This window comes from Genypterus blacodes, unplaced genomic scaffold (genome assembly GCF_046128005.1).
Source record: "Genypterus blacodes isolate CSIRO-AG114 ecotype Tasmania unplaced genomic scaffold, CSIRO-AGI_Gbla_v1 ptg000105l_1, whole genome shotgun sequence".
Taxonomy (NCBI): Eukaryota; Metazoa; Chordata; class Actinopteri; order Ophidiiformes; family Ophidiidae; genus Genypterus; species Genypterus blacodes.
Genome location: NW_027466909.1, coordinates 3154520 through 3174261, shown reverse-complemented (window position 1 = coordinate 3174261; position 19742 = coordinate 3154520). Strand labels below are relative to the sequence as shown.

Here is a 19742-nt window from a genome sequence, read left to right as displayed (position 1 = left end):
CTTTTTAGACCTCAAATTCAATCTTTGGTCGTATGTAAATGTGAGACGTGAGCGTTAGCACAAAACGGAAGGCAAATCCAAATCCGTGCTGGTTTTTTATCTGGCAATGTATTTCACGGCAATATTCTAAACTTTTATGAGAAAAGGTTATGACTGATTACTAAAAAATGATTATATGCTTGGCGTGATGTTTCAATAACACATCCATCACATGTGGCCATCCAGAGTGACAGCAGGGTCGGGATGAAGGGAAGAAGGAGCCAGGGTGAGTTATTGACTTTAAAAAAAAAACAGGTAAAGCTTCAGTTAAATCATCGGCTCGCTCTCTTCTCCTCTCCTTATCTCTCTCTCTCCTACACACACACACACACACACACAAACCGCAGAACCACACGAGCGATGGCATTGGCCCCAAAGAAAATAGAGTTGTGTGTACCATCCAATTATCTGTCAGGAGTGAATAATGGCCCCAATAATATATTCACACTGCTGCCGCCGATCAATTTTTAATCAAGCTGAGAAATATGGAGGAAGTGAAACTAAAATGACCCACCAGGAACTCTCCCATAATGCCTCAGCAGAGGAGTCCCTAATTTTGCACCAATCAAATTACCTACTCACCCCTCCAGCCGCGAGCGATAATGCCCCCTCCCACTGCGGGACGCACCAACATCCACGACTGCCTCCTTCTGTAATAAGGGCAAAGGTCAGCTGCAGTCTGCCTTATTAGAAGGGAATTTTCTTTGATGATGAAGCGATTGGAACCCCTATGTAGAGAGTGAAATGAAAACAAAGCATCATTTCCAGTGTAAGTCATGAATGTACAGAAATCAATCTAAAATCAAATAATTACTGTAAAGAAAGAAGAACTCAATCAAATCAGCGGGGGCATCTTGTGTTTCAGCATAGATAATATAGATAATATAATAATTAGTTATGATTCATTAATTAAAGATACATATTAAACATTTCATGGGTTTATTTTGCATTTCATAATTTTTTAACAGATGGATAAATGATTGATTGCATTCATTGATTTGTACTACAATGTTTCAAAGTGTGTTTCTTTTTTCTCTTTACAGTCTTACTGTTTACTTCTTTGTTGTGCTTTGAATTACGCTTGCATATACTTGGTGTTGTTACATGATGAGGAGTCGGTGTGTCTCACTCTGGATTGTAGGACGGGGTTGTGGCTCAGTGGATCAGTCGGTCCAATCCTCCACTCCAGGTCGCAGTAACAGCATGTTGGTTAATGCAGGCCAGATGTCCCTCTTACTGTCCGTGTTCTCCGCCTCTTCCCAGCAGATCCAAAGACATCCCCAGGTCAGATGTGCTGTATAATCCCCTCGACCCGGCCTATTCTTGGTCTTCCCTGTGGTTTCCTCCCAGTTGGATCCTGATTCCATGCCCCTCACCTCCTCAACTGGCTCCTTTCAACTGGACCATCACCTCCGCTGGCTTCCCACCTGGAGACACAGCGAAGCGCGTCCAAGTGCGTCTGTCGTTTAGCCCCTGAGCCACCTGTGCCTCCCAATTTTGTGGATATGTTCATAGTAAGTCAGGGTTTCTATGCCAACTGGTTTTTAACTTGGCTTCCTGACAGGCTAAACTGGATTTGTGGACTGTAGTGTGTTTGGCTTGGATTGCCACAGTGTGTGCAGTTTCCCACAGTCTCATTGACTACACACCAAGCTTCGCCTCCAATCGGGTAGTAAGTCCAGTCATGTAATGTCATGTGATTGGTTGCATCCTGTCTGGCTGCATTGTGTGTATAGTATATAGTAGTGTGTGCAAGTACATGTGTAGTGTAGTAGTGATATTTGCTTATTATCAAGATTAGAACTCTATTCTTCTTGTAAACCACCACAAGCTCACGGCAACAATCAGCTGTGTTTTTAAAAGACTAAACGTTTTGAACATTTATCATTTTAATATTCATACTGAAATGTAAATGTAATATTAAAATAATAAGCTAAGTGAAGACAGATGGAAATAGGAGGCATGCTTAATGTAAAGCAGCCCACTGCACACAATAGCACACTGTTGGACCATATGGATACGTATAGAACATACACACATATTCACGGTGTAATGTACAAACAGACTTTTCATGCATTCATTTCATGCCATCTAACCCACACTTGCTCTCTGGCTCATACTCACTCATTTGATAACATAATATTCATAAATGCAATTCATAAGCGCACGTTCATAACCTTACACATATGCACACACACACACGCGTACACACACACATACACACACTCAGTTCCTTGTCTCTGGGAGTAAATCCCACCCAGTGGATCTGACCCCGGTGCACCATAGATGGGTCACGTAGCTTTAAACAGCGCTGGGGCAATCTGCAATGAAAGCTTTCCCCATTTGTAATAAACTGCAGCCTCTCAGAAGAGCAATCCTTGGGAGAATCCGCTGCGCTCTCTCCTCGCTATAACAACGGCGCGTGTAAAACAAATGAGCGGGGAGGTAATTGCAGACAAACAAAAATTACATTTCCAATAAAGGCTCCTGTCTCTTTGGACTCCCAGAGGCCCCCAGCCCTCCTCAACTGTTTAACAGCCTTAATATACCCTCTCATCAGCCTTCCTGTTGAGAAGCCGCCTGAGAGAGGTTATCAGAGCGCAAACAAAGCTCATCTAATGTGAACAGGTCGAGAGTGTTGCGCTTGGAGTGTTTTCGGCAATTAAAAGGGGAAAGTGATGGCGGGATGGACGGATGAGAGTATTAGAAAAAACACTAACAGTTTATATGACCCGTAGTTCATACTTTAAGACATTCATTGAACCGTCGTAAAAAAAAAAGAAAGAAAAGGAAGCACTATTACAGGAATATGTGCAGAGATGAGAAGAACAAAGGCTGAGAGGTTTCTAGATGATAAAGAGAGGGCCCTTCTGTCTTTTATTTTGAAAATCTGTCCCGCTGTGGTGTTAAAAGACAAACATATGAAAGCTTATGTAAGAGGTGAATCAACATTTAGTGGAAGTCTGATAGTTAATACCTTATAACCCAGAGCTCATGTGCTGTCACTCAATTATCCCTAAAACTCCTAATGGGCCACGAGATCACAGGGCCGATGTTGAACTTTCCACATTTAAATTCAACTTGACCATCAATCAATCATTACCGCACCAAAATGACAAAGTATGATTATCGTAAAGAAACGAGGCATATCAATAAAGACTGTGAGCTCTAAATCGAGGATACTCTCGTGCCGCCATGCCAGATTTCGCAGTGCAGCCATTTCACTGCAATGACGCACAAAACAGGAGGGAGGCACTGTTCTTCCAAAACCAACATATTAGGTAAAAAAAAAACTATTAGTATTTCAGGAAAAGGCAGATGGTGGACGGATCCCACACATCCATCTACTTACTGAGACTATTAGTAAACTCTTATGCTTGACAACAGAGTGTATCAACTGTGAATTCATTCAATCCTACAGATACACACACACACACACACACACACACACACACACACACACACACACACACACACACACACACACACACACACACACAGACACACACACACACAAATAATTCCACAGAGTGCTGCTGCAGCTTCTCCTCCCTGCAGTGCCGAGATCGAATCAGACTGTTTATCTGATTGTGAACCTGACATTAGGCCAAAAGGTCCCTGCTCGGCTCCCTCTTATCAAACCTGCAAACAGGGGGCCTCCACGGCCGGGGCCCCTTCGCGAGGGGGGAAATTGATTACAGCCCCGGGCCAAATGGCAGCGAGTCTGCGGCACCGTTCATTCCATTATGTGTAAGAAGCAGAGCCGGCCAAGGTGGCTATTAGCTACGGGTTGCCGATCGGATATTATTTGATGTTGCAACGGTGATGGGTTGAACGAGAGGTGGAGTAATCTGAGCTCAGACGTAAGGTCGCGGGTTCATATGACCTCAGCCGGTGACAATACGGGCGGCGGTCAGAGCTTTTAACGAGAGGTCAAAGGAGCGTGCGTCGGTTTGACTTAGTTTACTCCTAATGGATACATTAACCGCCGTGCTTAAGGAACGAGTGGCACCAAGCGAACTCTACGGAATGTTCTGTTAAAAGGAAGTGTGTGTGTGTGTGTGCCTGCACCTCTACTGTGTTTACCGCTGCTGACTGTTGACAGAGAGAGAGAGGCAAACAGGAAACAAACAGAGGAAGAAAGAAAGACTGTCTTTGTATGCGTATGTATGTGTGTGTGTGTGTGTGTGTGTGTGTGTGTGTGTGTGCGTGGAGGGAGAGAGAGAGAGAGAGAGCTCATAGTTTTAGGGCATTCCTGTCAGTGTCACTACATGATTGAAGGTCCTGGGTGGCTTCTGACAAACTTTTAACACTTGGTCTTGTTTGAAGTAAACACTCAAAGGAGAGAGAGAGAGATAGAGAGAGAGAGACATGGGAAACTCCCCAAGATATTTAACCGACTAATTCTTCCATTGGCTTGTCGTTCTCTCTCTCTCTTCTCTCTCTCTACTTCGCCTCGCTCGTTCCTCTGTGGGGAAGAAGAATCCGGGAATGCAGGAGGCGCAAGACAAACGTGGCCCTTCCCTCAATCATCAAAGAATGAGAGGGATAAAGGAAAGCTATGCATGTGTGTGTGTGTGCGTGTGTGTGAGAGAGAGAGAGAGAGAGAGAGAGCGGAGACAAGCAGATGCTCACAAACAAGCGCACCTTTATGATAAAACTTTGCCCAAGGCGTTTTATTTCTCCAATTAAAGACTCGTCAACCGGCTGACAAGTCTTAACTTTGTTCGCTCCACCAAACAGGAAATCTAAAATAGTTTTTGAATCGGTTAGCTTCCAACAAAGGCAGAAATGGAAAACACCGGCAATGCTTCTGCTCGGCACAGAATACGTACTTTCCCTCCCTTATGTTGGTTGAAGTGTTCCGTGTATTTCTTAGCTTGTTCCGGACTCAACCTGGCAACTTTCCTCAGTTTCTCACTTGGCTTTGTAGAATTATTGCAATCAAAGACGGCTCAATGTAAACAAGACGATGGGACTATGTTGGACACAGCCCCTTAGTGGGCTCCCCGCCGCAGCACCCTGAGGTGACTTAACCTCCCTGGACTGTTTACATATGGACTAAACGTATAGATCTCCCTTAATCTAATCTAGTGACCCACATGGTTTGTACGTGTAACCTCACCGTCCACACTAATTGAAACACAGGAAGTATCCGGGTCTCCTCCTGGCGTGCACGCCCCCACAGGCCTCCCAGCCCCCCTCCTCCTCCTCCTCCTCCTCCTCTCTGATGTGCTTTTCATGTTAACACTTTGCTGCGCCTCAGGTACATTGTGCGGCTGTGCGACAAAGCCCATTTCAAGGGTTTTTATGGGACAATGTAGTTTTATTTTTCAATGAAATTTTAATACTTTTGTGTGTTTTCTTTCCCTTCCTCAACTTCTATTTTACCTAATGCAGTTTCCTTACACGCTGTTTGCACTTTCTGCTCTCTTTGTCTGGAGAAAAATAAATACAATCTCTGTGAAATAAGGAGAATAAAATTTGAATTCTAAACATTTAAGGGTGAAAGTATAAAAGTATAAAAGTATAAAGGTATAAATTTACTTCCTTGACAGCCTAACTAAACAAAGACGTGCTGCATGTTGCTTGTACTACTTGTTCACTTCTATTTCAATACAATTCATTTACTGATTGACATTATTCAGTATTTTATGTAGCTGTCATCAAACGAAAAATGAAGCACGATTGTCAAAGTTGTGAAATAAGCAGAAAAGGCATTTTTTTACAACAAACTATTCTCTTCTCCTCCTGATAATTACACAGAAAGCCACGATAAAGAAAAAAAGAAAAAGTGACTCACACACATGACCCTGTTGCCTGCTCAGGTGTGTGTAATGTGTGTGTGTGCAGCTGCAGGGGAAGACACAGGAGTGGGCTGGACCACGGTCTCCATGGAAATACCTACACACTCCGACTTCACCTCACCCAAGGCTAAGGGCACGACCAACATGTGTGTGTGTTTGTGTGTGTGCGTGTGTCTGTCTGTGTGTGTCTGTCTGTGTGTGTGTCTGTGTGTGTGTGCTTCTGCATTTACCAGTGAAATGTAGTTACTGAACCTGCAACGCAAGTGACCAGGAAGCTCCCATTGAGTGGAAAGGACTTAACTTTTACTTCAGTGTACCCGGAAACACACATGAATGAGTCTAGTCTGGTGGATTGAGTACAGCTGGTAATGAGTGTGCATGTTACTGAGGGTAAGGATTACATCGTCTGCATAAATGTTTAACCACGGATATCATTGTTAGTGCAAATGACTCACTCATGACCTGGAGAAGCCTTAGTAGAGTGTGTGTGTGTGTGTGTGTGTGTGTCAATCTGCATTTCCCAACAAAAACTGAAATTTAGTGACTGAACCTGAAGCTCAACTTTATCATCAGCAAATCACGCTGCACAAAGATGCAAAAAAACGAAATCAAGACCATCAAACCACCGCCGCAACTCTCATCTCTCATCAACCTGTCTCTCTCTCTCTCGCTCTGTGCACCACATCTGAATCTTGGTTTACATGAAGAGTACGGTGAAAGCTTTGAAGCGTCGCTCCAGCTGCTCTTTACGCCACACAGCTAAAAGTGAAGTCGGACCACATCTGACACCACCCGACGCCTGAGAATTGATCGGGCCGACGCGGCCATTGATCGTGTCAGGGGTTTGAGCGAGCGGGCCTCCGATCGAGGAAGGAGGGAGGAAGGAAGGGGGGAGGGAGGGAGGGAGGGAGGGAGATCTGTGCACGGCTCGGGTCTTTTGTTTTGCCAATCGATGCTCTCCCACCGTGGAGAGAGGAGATTAACTCAGCCGGGTCGTGCGAAGAACCCGACGTGAGATTACATTAAGGATTTGATGTCATAATATTTGTTCGTCTCCAATGTATTTTCCAAATGTGCGTGTGTGTGTGTTTGAGCGTGGGGCTGTCCATCTTTGGAGGCCTACGATTGCGTCTCAGCGAGCTTTTCTGAAAGAGGCGTGTGCTTCCCTGAGACAGATGCTGAGAGGCATTTCTGGAAGGTGAGACTATTACACACACACACACACACACACATATTTCCCCGTAGGCCAAATTAAACCATCTCTCCGGTGGATGTGGCATTCACCCACACTGCAAGTTGGCACACTGGTTCCTTTCAGCACAGCACAGGGAGACAAAGTCAAGGAAATGAGCAAGACGGAGCATGTCGACCAATAACAGCCTGCATGGGTCTCTGCACGAAAGTATGAAATCACTCACAGAGCTGAAATTCTCCACGTTGACGTCGTATTAAATGGCGGCAAAAGGTTATGGAAAGAAAGAAAGAAAGAAAGAAAGAAAGAAAGAAAGAAAGAAAGAAAGAAAGTGGAGGTCTAAGCAGGATCCAAACAAAACACCGAGGCAAGAAAGGAGCAAGGAGGAGTGGAGCAGAGAGGAGGAAAGGTGAGAGCTGAAGGCTTCACGGGCCACAAACAGAGCGGCGCTGAAGGGCCCGGGCCAAGCACCGCCATGTCCCCCTGAAACCACCGAGGCCGCTGGGTAATGAATAAATAAACACCCCCTCCAACCATGTAGCCTTTTCCTCTTCCTGCCCTCCGCGTTTGGCAGCCGACACATGGCACGCGCACACACTCACACACACTCACACTCACACACAAATAAACAAGCGCGTGCACGTTAACATCACACACAAATGCAAAACGCGGCATCGTTGCCATTGGTCCTCCAGCACAAACATCCAGTTCTGTGTGGCAAGTGTGCACGGTCTGGAGGTGTGTGTGTGTGTGTGTGTGTGTGTGTGTGTGTGTGTGTGTGTGTGTGCGTCTCTCTATGTGTGTGTGCCAGTGGCGTTCTATACGTCCAGCTGTACACATGCCAGAGTTCATCCCCTGCTCTTTGCCTGCTGCATACTGTTTGTCTGTCTGTGTCTGTGTGTGTGTGTGTGTGTGTGTGCATGTGTGTGTGCATGTGTGTGTGTTATGTGTTTATGTGTTTGTGTGTTTTATTTGCCCATCCATATTCATCCTGTATGGAGATGCTTGGCCAGCTAAGCGCTGCATTCCCACACTCGTGCCATCCACAAGCCAACTGAGAGCGGACTGCAGAGGCACGCAGCAGCGCCGTGTCAGAGGGAAAAACAAGAACACAGGAGACGAGGAGCCGTGAGACGAGGAGCCGTGAGACAAGGAGCCGAGGAGACGCGGAGACGCGGAGACGTGGAGACGTGGAGACGTGGAGACGAGGAGACTCACAGCGATGGAGTCTTGGCTCCCAATCTCATGACCTGACAGTCAGAGAAAATATGTTCAATAATTCAACTTGGCAGATTGAGAAGCCCGAGACGGAGCGGAGACCTTTTAACGTGTAACTTGTTGTGACAATGCGAAACAACCATCTACTGCTGCCTGATGAAATATAGATATTTTGTTTTGTCTCCGAGGGGATTAATTTGTCATTACCGAGGTGTCACTCTGACAACAGCCACGATCCGTCCCACGCTTAACGCCGAGGAGGAAAGTGAGAACGGGGGGCGTGAAGGCGAAGCAGCCAAACGCCGGGCGAGTCGGTCGCATCTAGGACTTGCAACGAGTGTCTCACACACACACACACACACACACATACACACATTGTAAAACGGCGTCTGATGAATATGGGACTTTGAAGGCTTACAGCAATATTTCCGCAAGCTTTATATCGGCATTCATTTTTACATTTGACCCTTTTCCTTGATAAAAACATTAAATATAATTGCAGGGATTCTGTTTTGCGCACACAGTTTTACGGTTTTACGGCAGGAGGCCTCTAAACGGCATTTACGCCATTATGGGACCCTAAAACTCGCCACTAAAACCCAGATTGATTCAACAGTTTTAAGGCGGGTTAGAGACTCCTACAGCCGGGGCCGAGGCGGGCTTCGTCTCCGGGTTTTCCAAACAGCCAGCAGAGATCAGACCTGACCTGACGCATTGGGAGACTAAACTAGACTAAACAGAAGGAGGTATTCTAATACAAAAGAGGTTTTGATGACTTTCTACCATGAATGCTGATGGGCGTCGTGATGCTGTGTGTGTGTGTTTATAATCGACACCTGCATATGAATGTGTGTGCGGCCCCATACATCTCCGGCTTTATGAGGATGTGTGTGTGCGTCTATCTGGCTCTTTGTTAAAATGCATGCACAGACATACAAAAATGAACGTATGCGAGTGTGTGTGTGTGTGTGAGACAGAGTGTGTGTGAGTGTGTGGTGTTCTCTCTTCTTCTCGCCATGCTGCTCTGCTCCCACAGTGCCCCTGGGACCCATCTGCCTCCCTGTTATTAATTCATCAGGCTTAACCATGCAGCACTTTATGACTCTGTTTGGACTGACGAACTATCACACACCCTTCTCTCTCTCTCTAGCTCTCTCTCTCTATCTCTTCCCCCCTCTCTCTCTTTATAATATTGAAAAACAATATCTGTCACAGGATGCTGCACCCGTATTTGCAAAGTGAAGCATCTAATGAATCGTCTCTCCGGCTGCCTCTACCTGTGCTGTGTTGGACAAATATCTGCAACAATATTTATAGTTTTGGGCGATGGACAATTTTCAATCATCCACTCAGATCCTGCCGCCTCAAAGCTGCCTTGGTAGGGAGTAAATTCTCTCAAAATCACTCAATCACTCAAACAGGATTAAAGTGAATGAGAATAGACCAAATCCAGTATCTTATTACTCTTTAAAAACCCTCAGAAGGCCAAAAATAATTTCTTGGAGGGCCTCAATCCTTCTTTGGGCAGCGCTGAACTCACTGGAATTCAATTCACTTTAGTCAGCCTGCTTGGCTAATTCCCATCACGGAAACTATTTCGGCGAAGAACGCACTGCTGATTGTGGCCGTGTTTGGAAATAAAGCCTTCTAAAGAAAGAAATCTAAAGTTTGCATTGAGAGATAATCTAAGAATCAATCAATGCCCCTTCACGTGAATACGTCTCGATTGCCATGTCTAAACCTATTTCCTTCAAAGGCAGAGAGAGACGAGATGTGAGATTGCCGTACATCAAAAGAGTTTATCTAGCGAGCGTTATGTGTGCTGTAAATAGCTGCGGCAGAGAGGAGACACACAGACTGAGAGAACTGAGAGAACTGAGAGAACTGAGAGAACTGAGAGAAACACGGCGGAACCAAGGGCAACACTGAGTAATGAAGGACGTCTGTCTCTCCTGTCCAGTCCCTCTACAGTGTCCAACAACGGAATATCGCACAAGAATGCAACAACCGGTCACAAGGCCTAAGCAGAATTCATGTCACTTACAACCGCCATACTAAAATCAGTGTTGTGATGAATTTAAGGACAAGTAAGGGACAACTATCTGGGACATAAAATGGTGGACATACTTGTTTAAGTGACTTTCTCCTCCACAGCACCCCTGAATTTTGCCTTGGAGGGCGATAATGAACTTGAGAACATCCAGTGGGAGTTGTTAATGGTTCGCCGGTGTCTCACTGCAAGGGCTGCACTGCCCTCCGGTGGACACAAAGGGAATGACACCCTCTGCAATAGAGAGTGAAGGAGAGAGAACGACCACCTATTATTTTACAGTGTGGATTGTTACTGTATAGTACAAGATTAGTGATCGGCAGGGATGAGGATTACCAGCCGTGAAGCAAGCCGGGGCTCAATGCCTTGCCCAAGGGCTCTACAGCAGTGAAAATCCCATTAGGTGTTGGTAATGGAGCATACGGGATTACAAGAGGGATTATAGGAAATTATTACACAAAACCTTCAGGAACAATTGCAGCAACATTTATAGATCTTTAAAAGTTACGCCGGGCAAACAAACACACACACATTCACACACACAAACACACGCACCAACCTAGTCACTCTTTTTTAAACATTTCCAGTTATTCTCTTAGATATGTGATGGAAACACTCTGCTTTGCCGCTCAGTGCTGTCACATATTTCCCACCCTGGAGCCTCTATGGAACAGAAAAGACTGACACTGTTTGAGAATGCTGCTGACAATGTGGTTACGAGTGTGACAGGACGCCTCTTTGTGGAAAGGTCTGCTAAAAAAAACAGAGAGAGAGAGAGAGACAGAGAGAGGACGATGATCTCTGAGGAGAGAAGAAGTGAGAAGAGTTGACAAAAGACCAACAACATGTTTATGACGTATTGAAACAAATGTAGTGTATTTCTAGCATCCATCATGTTCTTTGGATTTGCTTCCTAAAATACAAGAAATACTAGAGATTGAATGAAAACGCTGCTATATTAGAGTGAAACTGCTTCAAGTTTTAATGAAACTTGCTAGGAATGAAACAGGGAATTGAATTTTGTTTGAAACACAATTAGAGAATGGATTTAAGGATTTAAGGTAAACACAGAAGGTTGGAAAGAAACAAGATCCAACGATATAAGGTCAAACTAATGTTCGATCAAGACCCAGTTCATCTCCCCAAAGTATGACGCGTACACACTTCTACAGCTTACTAACACCTGTACACATGGATTACCTATGATTACACTTCACACTGTGGAGCCTGGTGGAACAAAGATGGAGTCGGTACACAGAAACCCGCGTGGCTCCAGGAGACGCTCCCAGACATCCTCTCACCTTCAAACAGACAAACACCTCCTAGCTGCTTGGGTAAACTGCTGCTATTTCTCCCTCTTTTTTTCTGCCCGGAGCAAACCTCACTTAGTGCGTTCTCCCCTCCCCCCCAGGGAACCTTTCCTTGGCAAACCGGGGCTGTTTGTTTTACTAAAACGGGGCCATACTTCAGTCGGTTTGTCTAATTAAAATGTTGCAAAAGCGTCGAGGACGAGGCATTTTATTTAACAGCTAATTGTGCCGACGCAAGGGACCGGAATGTTTTATGCATACACACTTTCTAGGATCTTGGGGAAGGAACACAGTTGTATACACAGAGAGAGAGAGAGAGAGAGAGAGAGAGAGAGAGAGAGAGAGAGAGAGAGAGAGAGAGAGAGAGAGAGAGAGAGAGGGGACACACACAAGAGATCAGTTTCTCATTCATTGGTGGGATGAATTTTAAACAGTCAGGAGTATCGAGTTAATCAGTGGGAATTCTGTGGGGGAATATCAGGTTGCCTTTTAACACGGGAGGATGCATGTATGATTAACGCTCCGCTCCCCGCTGGACTGAATAGAATAATTGTCTTGTTTACCAACAGGTGTTTTTAATCTACTGACTGGAATTAACGGGCCTTTTTTCTGCCGGGGCGCTCGGGGCCTTGTCATGTTTAAGGTGTAATGACCTGCCGTTTTTCTTGTCAGCGGCTTATGTCATCCTAATTAAATGTTTCAGTCAGTGAGCTTAGAGAGGACAATGGATGACTCGGAGAAATACTTTGGTTAGTGATTTGCGAGCATTCATAAGCTTGAAATTGGGAGTGGGTGATTATAGGAATACAAAGCAGGGGGACAGGTCTCTCTCTCTCGCTCTCTATGTGTGTGTGTGTGGGTGTGGGTGTCTGCAATGTGTCCAACCCAAACAGAAACCACTATGACTAAATGTTGAGTCCACAGCTGAAATGAATTATGAAGAAGAGAGTCAGCATATTGAAGCTAAATTGTTAAATTGATCTCTTCTACCGATTCCAACCACACGAATGAAATGTGCTGAATATGAATTAAGCAGAAATCAGAGTTTAAAAGTTGAATCTCGATGGGCCGGTTGCACAAACGTGGTTTAGTTTGACCCTAATCTGTTGTTGTAGTTGTAGCTTTAAGCTTTAAGTATCAATCAATCAGTCAATCCAAATGTATTCATAAAAAATGCAACATCAAACCTGATCTAAACTGTCGAGAGTTAACATGTGACCCGGCAGACTTTGTTAATGACTCCACACACACACACACACACACACACACACACACACACACACACACACACACACACACACACACACACACACACACACACACACACACACACACACACACACACACACACACACACACACACACTGGCATAAGCAAAATCATCAATTCCACAATGAAATGTTCCAGATACCCAAAAGCTAAAAGTGATGAAGAAAGTCAGTAGAAGTCTTCTCCACTGAGACAAAGAGGGCAGTTCAGGCTCCAGCAGAGGCATTATTATTATTATAAATGAAAATTATGAATTGAATTTTCTTGCCAGTGAAAGCACCGGTGGGATTTTGTCTGAGGCGTTAAAGCGCCGTTGTGTTTTTGGTTTTCTGTCCCTGGTTTAAGACGCTTTGGGGAAGGATGGTGTGAATGTAGTGGCAGCGACGAGGAAGATGAGGGGCTTCCTCGCGTAAGAACAAAGGCCTAGCTTGTATTACCTTTTCACACGTCAGTCTGGAGCTGACAGGCCGCTAAAGCAAAGGTATTTTAACATCCAATTTCAACGGTTTTGTGGCGCGAATGTGAGAAACGAGGGGTGAAAATGAAAACGCAGGGAAAAAGACTTGGACTTGCCAATGGAGGGAGTGTTTCCTTTTTTTATGTCATTTCTGTTCCTGTAGAGTATAGACACAAAAAAAATCAATACCTTCAATAGAGTGTGGGGGTCCCTGTTGTCATTTCTCACCTATGTTGGTTTGAAAACGTGCAAGATGATGATTAGCCCGTGGAAGTTGTGATATTATGTTGCAGCATTATGAGAAACACCAAAAAAATCAACGATATAACTCGTCTGAGCTACAGCCTGGTGTGTGTGTCTGTGCTTGTGTGTGTGTATGTTCCTTTACACATGTGTGAGGTCAGCACTGGGGTCATCAGTGTTTAGTCTGAGGGTCTCTGTTAGAGAGGCGACTCCAGTCTTCCACTCACAGAGCTGCAGAGATTTATAGCTACACCGTCTCAACCAAGACCTACTGAGTAAGATATCTAAACACACACATGCACAGTACATGCACACACACCATCCATGTTAATCCTTCATGTAACATCCACACATATACACATATACGTAGCACCACTAATGTATGCCATTATAAAAGGAGTTGTAATACTTTGGTACAATTATAAGTGTAAACAAATGAGCCCATGCTGGACATCAGTCTGTATGTTTACATCCACATTCATACTCAGGTCAATGATCACACTTTATCAACACTTTACCAACACCATATTGAGATTTAAATTAGCATCAATCTGCGCTTTGACTATCAGACGACAGTAAATCAAATGACTTATGTAAATGAGTGAAAGATTTGGTGAACAGGAGCCCTGCTGAAGAAGCAATATGGCTTTAAAAACATGAAAAGCACAATCTAAACACTAACACACTCCCCTCAAGTCATGTTTGCCCTCATAGCTTGTAGTACTAACGTAACACACACACACACACACACACACACACACACACACACACACACACACATGGTGGGCCTCCGTGGCTCCACCAGGCCTAGTAAAGGCTTCTGGGAGCCAGACTGCGTCTCGGTCGCCAGGCTCCAGCTCTGGCTCCAGCTCTGGCTCCAGCCTCTGCGTGTGCGACAGCAATTTCCTCAAGAATCCGCGGCGAACGCAACACTTCTCCTTTTATGTTTACAAAAGCACCAGTGATGCCCCCCTCCCGCCCCGGCCCGCCCCCCCGGCCCCCCAGCCACCTCTGACCACTGAAAAACACAGAGTGGTCACTCGCAATTACAGCTCATCCAAGAGTATGATGTACAGTCCTGTCAAAGAGCCAGCGGGCCCACAGGAGACGCACAGGGTCACTCTTTCATTTTCCACCATTCTCTCTATCTGTGCTTTGCTGTTAGACCCACATTACTGAATCGACACTCGCGGAGAATCAGATTTTCTCTTTCAGAAACAGAGATATAATATGGAAATTTGGAGAAAAATCTACAAACTGAAACTAACAAGCCCCACTAATGTGCCTAATACTAACTTTAAAGGAGCTAACGCAGAATCAAAAGTTACCAAAGAGGAAACAATTGCTGATTGCTTATCTGCACTGAAGGGAATCACCATCACATGTCGGCTGTATCGCGTTACACACATCAGAAAACACAAACGTTTGCAATTATACCAGATGTGAAAGATCTGACATAAACAGCTTATCATCTCTGTCTGAGGCTTGTTGTAAACAAATCCACTGGTGATCAACCAACCTGACTTAATCTCCCACTTAGATTTCCAAACAAATGCTATCCACACACAGACACACACACACAGACACACAAGGCTTCACAGATCTTGGGTCCGTCAGCAGAGAACAGTCGCAAGTTTATGAGATTAGACATTTGGGCATCAGCTATCAAAGCGAGCAATGGAGGTGTGTGTATCTCTGTTTGTGTGTGTGTGGCTGTGTGTGTATGTGTGTGTGGGGGGGCCCCGATCCAAACAACACATCCCCTTTGTCGCCGAGTTGCTCCAGGAGAGCGTGTTGATGGAGCCGCATCGATGTTCGGATTACAGCACGCCTCCCTGATCAAGTGGTCAAACACTAGATAAGAGCGACAGAAACACCCTTTAATCCTGCGCCGCCGTCCCTTTAATAAATAGGACAGAATCCCTCCAAGCTCACTGGGGAGGAAGAGATTAACAGGCAGCTCAACCCTCAGCTTCAATCTGATGGAGACTGATTTATTTCACTTTAACACGGCGTAAGGTTCGGCCGTGCATAAGGAAGTGTAGCGTGTGAAGTGTTAGGCCGCAGCCACGAGTGCATTCAAGCCCAGGGAACTTCACACCAGATTCACTTTAACTGAAATACTTCAACTGGCGGATTTGTTTAAGGCGACGACATAAAGTATATGCATGTAAATCTTTCACTTTAAGATCAGCTTTGGTGAACGCACAAATTTGTGCCGACAACAAACCGCCTGTCAAGTATCAAGTGCAGTGAAAATGTAGAATATATGGTATATGTCAATGAAATGACGTACATAACACACACAGAAACACACACACACACACACAAACACACACACACACTACCAAACCACATACTAGCTCGATTTTCTTAGTTTTGACTGATTCTGAAATATAACTTCACAACACAAAGAGCTCAAATATAATGCTGCATTCAGGGGCTGGTGAAAAGGTAAGACATTGTGAATCTGGAGTGGAGCCGACTGATAGCTGATACCTGTCACCTGGACCGCTCACATACAAGGCAAAGTATTCAAATAATAGTTAAATAAGTAGTTGTTTCTACTCTGAATCACTACTTCTGGTCAAGTTGTTTGTATTCGCTTCACACACCGAACACTAAAAAGGCAGCAAGTTGCCCACTCATGGTCGTGAAACAGTGGGACAGATGGGAAGTTATACAATAATGTGTTATACAGTATATTAGTGGTTGCAGTTTATTACGTCATTAAATAAAGTCATTATATGTGGATTAAAAAACAGGAGCATATAAAGTGCCTGTGCTGTTTTATATGTTTATGTATATAAATAAATAAGTCTTACTGCCCTATCCTGAAGGTTAAAGTACAGTAGATACAAAATGTGATATCGCCAAACTCACAATGAGCTCCATTAGCTAAATATTTAACACAATAAAGACATTTTTCATGGAAATATAAGCAACAAATCCACATCGTTCCTATAATGTATGAATATGAACCGTGGCTGTTTGAGCAGCATTGCCAGTCTCTGTCTCCCCCTGTTGGAGCCGACCAGTACAGGGTTCTGCTCCTGCTGGTGATTGTGGTTAGGGGTTTGACTGGTCTGGCACCCACGTCCCGGTGACTTCCATTTGCCCTCAAAACCCCACAAGAACTGTTAGGTCGACCTTTGACCTGATACCACACACTGGGGCGACCTCATTTATCACCTGGATGTGGAGTGTTGTGATAGGGGGATGGAGAGGAGGGGGGGGAGGAGGGGGGTGGGGGCGGCGGGGTCATTAGTGTCCAGGGCAGTGCCAGTGTTGATCTTTAAGGGGAGTGTGTGGCTGCAGAGTCGTGGCTTTAGGCGGGGGTTGTAGTAGCTCTTGGGGGGAAAGGAGGCTTTTATGTACGTGTACAAAAGTTACAGACACACAGACGCTGTTGGGTTTGATTCTTGATTGCTTGGGGGGGAGTCAGGGTAGAAGGAGTGCAGGGGTCAGGAAGTCAGGGCTGATTAATGTTTTGGGATACTCGTGAGGCAGGGGGGAGGCAGTGGGGACCCAGTGTGGTGTGGTTTGAATTAGAGACAAATTGAACCCCCTTAAAAACTTCTATGTGTGTTTACTGGTGTGACTGGCGGCTGATGGAACGAGCAGTGAAGGGACAAAGATCTTAAGTGAATTCTATAAGTTGATATAGACACAGTGGACCTGGCAGGTAGGCCTAAACTAATGTCAGAAGCACAAAGTCACGCCTAAAGTTTTGGCTTCCAGCTCCTCCGCTCTGTGTGTGGCAAATAAGACGGAGAAGTGAAGTGGGATTTATTACAAAATGACTTCTGGCATATTTCTAATACTTATAATATAATACTAACACATCTTGTGACATGGTACAGCAAAAAGGTTTTGTTTAGGAACGTGGTAAACACAACTTGGAATAGGATAGGGACTCATCTTACAAGGCCAGACAGAATGTGTGACACTGAAATGTAATCACTTAGTCAGTCTGAGCTGTTTTATACGATACATTAAGTTGTACATAAGGCAGACAGTATTCATGAACCGAAGTCTCCTGGAGTTAGCAATGAGAACATTTGTAATGTTTACTCCAGTGATGATGAATGGGAGGCCGACTTTGTGTATGTGGACTCATTAGCTGTTTATACACATATGGGAGCTTTGGATTAATGAACCTTCATAGCCCTGAGGGTGGATTTCTGTTGCATGAAGTGCATACAGAGCATAAAGCAAATATTAAGACAGCATAAGGGTACAAAAACAACAGACACGCTGACAGAGAGCAGGCAAAGTAAAATACTACACGCTCTCAGCTGTGCTTTATATGGGCACATTGACAGCTCCAGAGCAGTAAATGAAACTTAATATGAGCTAATTTTGTGGAAATCCTTTCGGAAAATAACGTCAGCTTCCATATTTTCTCAGTTTATTGAAGAAATGTCACAATCCTAATGAATAAGTTACAACATTAACGTATGTACTCACCTACGGACCCTCCAGATGATGGATATTGATTTTGCTTCCCCTTTATACTTCAGTTTGCGGGGAATCAGTTGACTCTTTATCCTAAAAGGTTCAAGTGATATGAATTAATGAAGAGTACAAGCATGAATATCTGTCGGTTTCCTGATAGGGTAAAGAAAATGAAGTTTAAAAAAAAAGCAGAAATATTACAGACAAAACCAAGCAGGACTGAAAAATTAGGTTTTTTAAAATCGTTTTTAAATCACATTTTTATACACTAGTTTCCTTTGGCCTCAGAGCACCAGTGCAGACTTCCTTTCACACCAGGGCAGCAGGCTCCTGCAATACTACGTCAGCCTGTACTTACACATAAAGGCCACATAGGGGCAGCCGAGATCACTAAGTGGGTGGTGGTGTTCTGTGCATACACGATTCCAACTTCCAAACAATTCTTTATTTGTGGCAAGCAATGGGCCAAGAGTGAACGTTCATAGCAGCTCAGAATTAAATGAGGATATAACAGAGCTGCCATGTTTTTCTGTGGGGTTGTTGATTCTACTGTGGTTTCTCTTAATGGCAGTACGGCCATTTATTATAAGGACATAAAGAAGTGCAACATCTTCAGAAAACTGTGGGGAGCTGTTTAAGAAGTATGAATTGAAAGTATGAATGAAAAAGTATTAAAAATAAGTATATATATATATATATATATATTTTTTAAAGGGATAAGATCACAAAAGTACTAGATGTACCAAATACTGTAAATAGATAATACTTAAGTTTCCAGTGTACACATTCTGGAGAAAATACACATGTGCTTGGTGCTTCAGGATTAGTCGCTAGGTGGTTCCTTCAATCGGGCGTGGCTGCTTTGATGCTGTACTAGATGATTGCAGGGGTGCGGTTAGGCGCTTTCAATGATCTTTGGAATAGTTACAAGGGTGGTTGCTATGGTGTCCAGAGTGGGTCCAAAAGTCTTGATAGGTTGTTGCTATTATGTTATTTACTTTATAGTGTGATTTGATGTATTCCTCACGGTTGCTGCTAGGTAATATTGTAACTCTAATAGTACTAAGCTCAGCAATAAGCTGTTGGTTGTTAGTTGAATGTTTATATTCTTGAATAGTTGAATAGTTGGTGTGACTAAGTGGTTTAACAGCCATCAGTATAGGTGTGGTTAAGGTACAGTATGTGTACAGGTCGCTCTATAATGTTAACAGCAGAGTAGATGTGAGCTCACTATTTAGGATTAGGTCATGAAGATATTCCAGGACATGATGAGCGTGAAAAAATGTTAAGTCATACTATGTCATACAGTGTGTAATGATCTGGACCTCCACCAGTGTCGGTGGTGCCATTTCACATGGTTTGTGCACAGCCAATAGGAATTACATGAGTATAAACATAGCTAGGTATTCATCCATTGGAATTTTCAATATTCTGAATAAAAAGTGCCAAACAAATTACAACTGTCATTATCTTAAACGATATTGACAAGATAATATTACACTTTACTGAATCAAACACGTTGAGTAACAGAAAACGACTGACAATGTCTATTTCTTCCAATTAGTAATTTATTTAGTCTCAGTTGTTTCTTGTTCCAAAATCCAAACAATCCAACAAAATGTTTTTATTTTTATTATACTGCCTTCTTAAAACCTTTGTGTTTAGGATTTCGCAATGACCGGCAGGGGGCGATACACAA

At 44.1% G+C, this 19742-nt stretch overlaps 1 long non-coding RNA gene across 1 annotated transcript in view; it reads right to left on the bottom strand.

The window, feature by feature from the left end:
• Positions 1–627: 627 nt before the first annotated feature.
• The window catches only part of LOC143008529 (uncharacterized), a 30569-nt gene continuing 11454 nt past the window's right edge, over positions 628–19742 (bottom strand). Inside the window, exons 2-4 of the long non-coding RNA XR_012964597.1 lie at positions 18056–18136; positions 1169–1466; positions 628–767 (exon numbers count right to left, since the gene is read on the bottom strand). This is a non-coding gene — a long non-coding RNA (uncharacterized LOC143008529). The remainder of the gene's footprint in view (positions 768–1168; positions 1467–18055; positions 18137–19742) is intronic.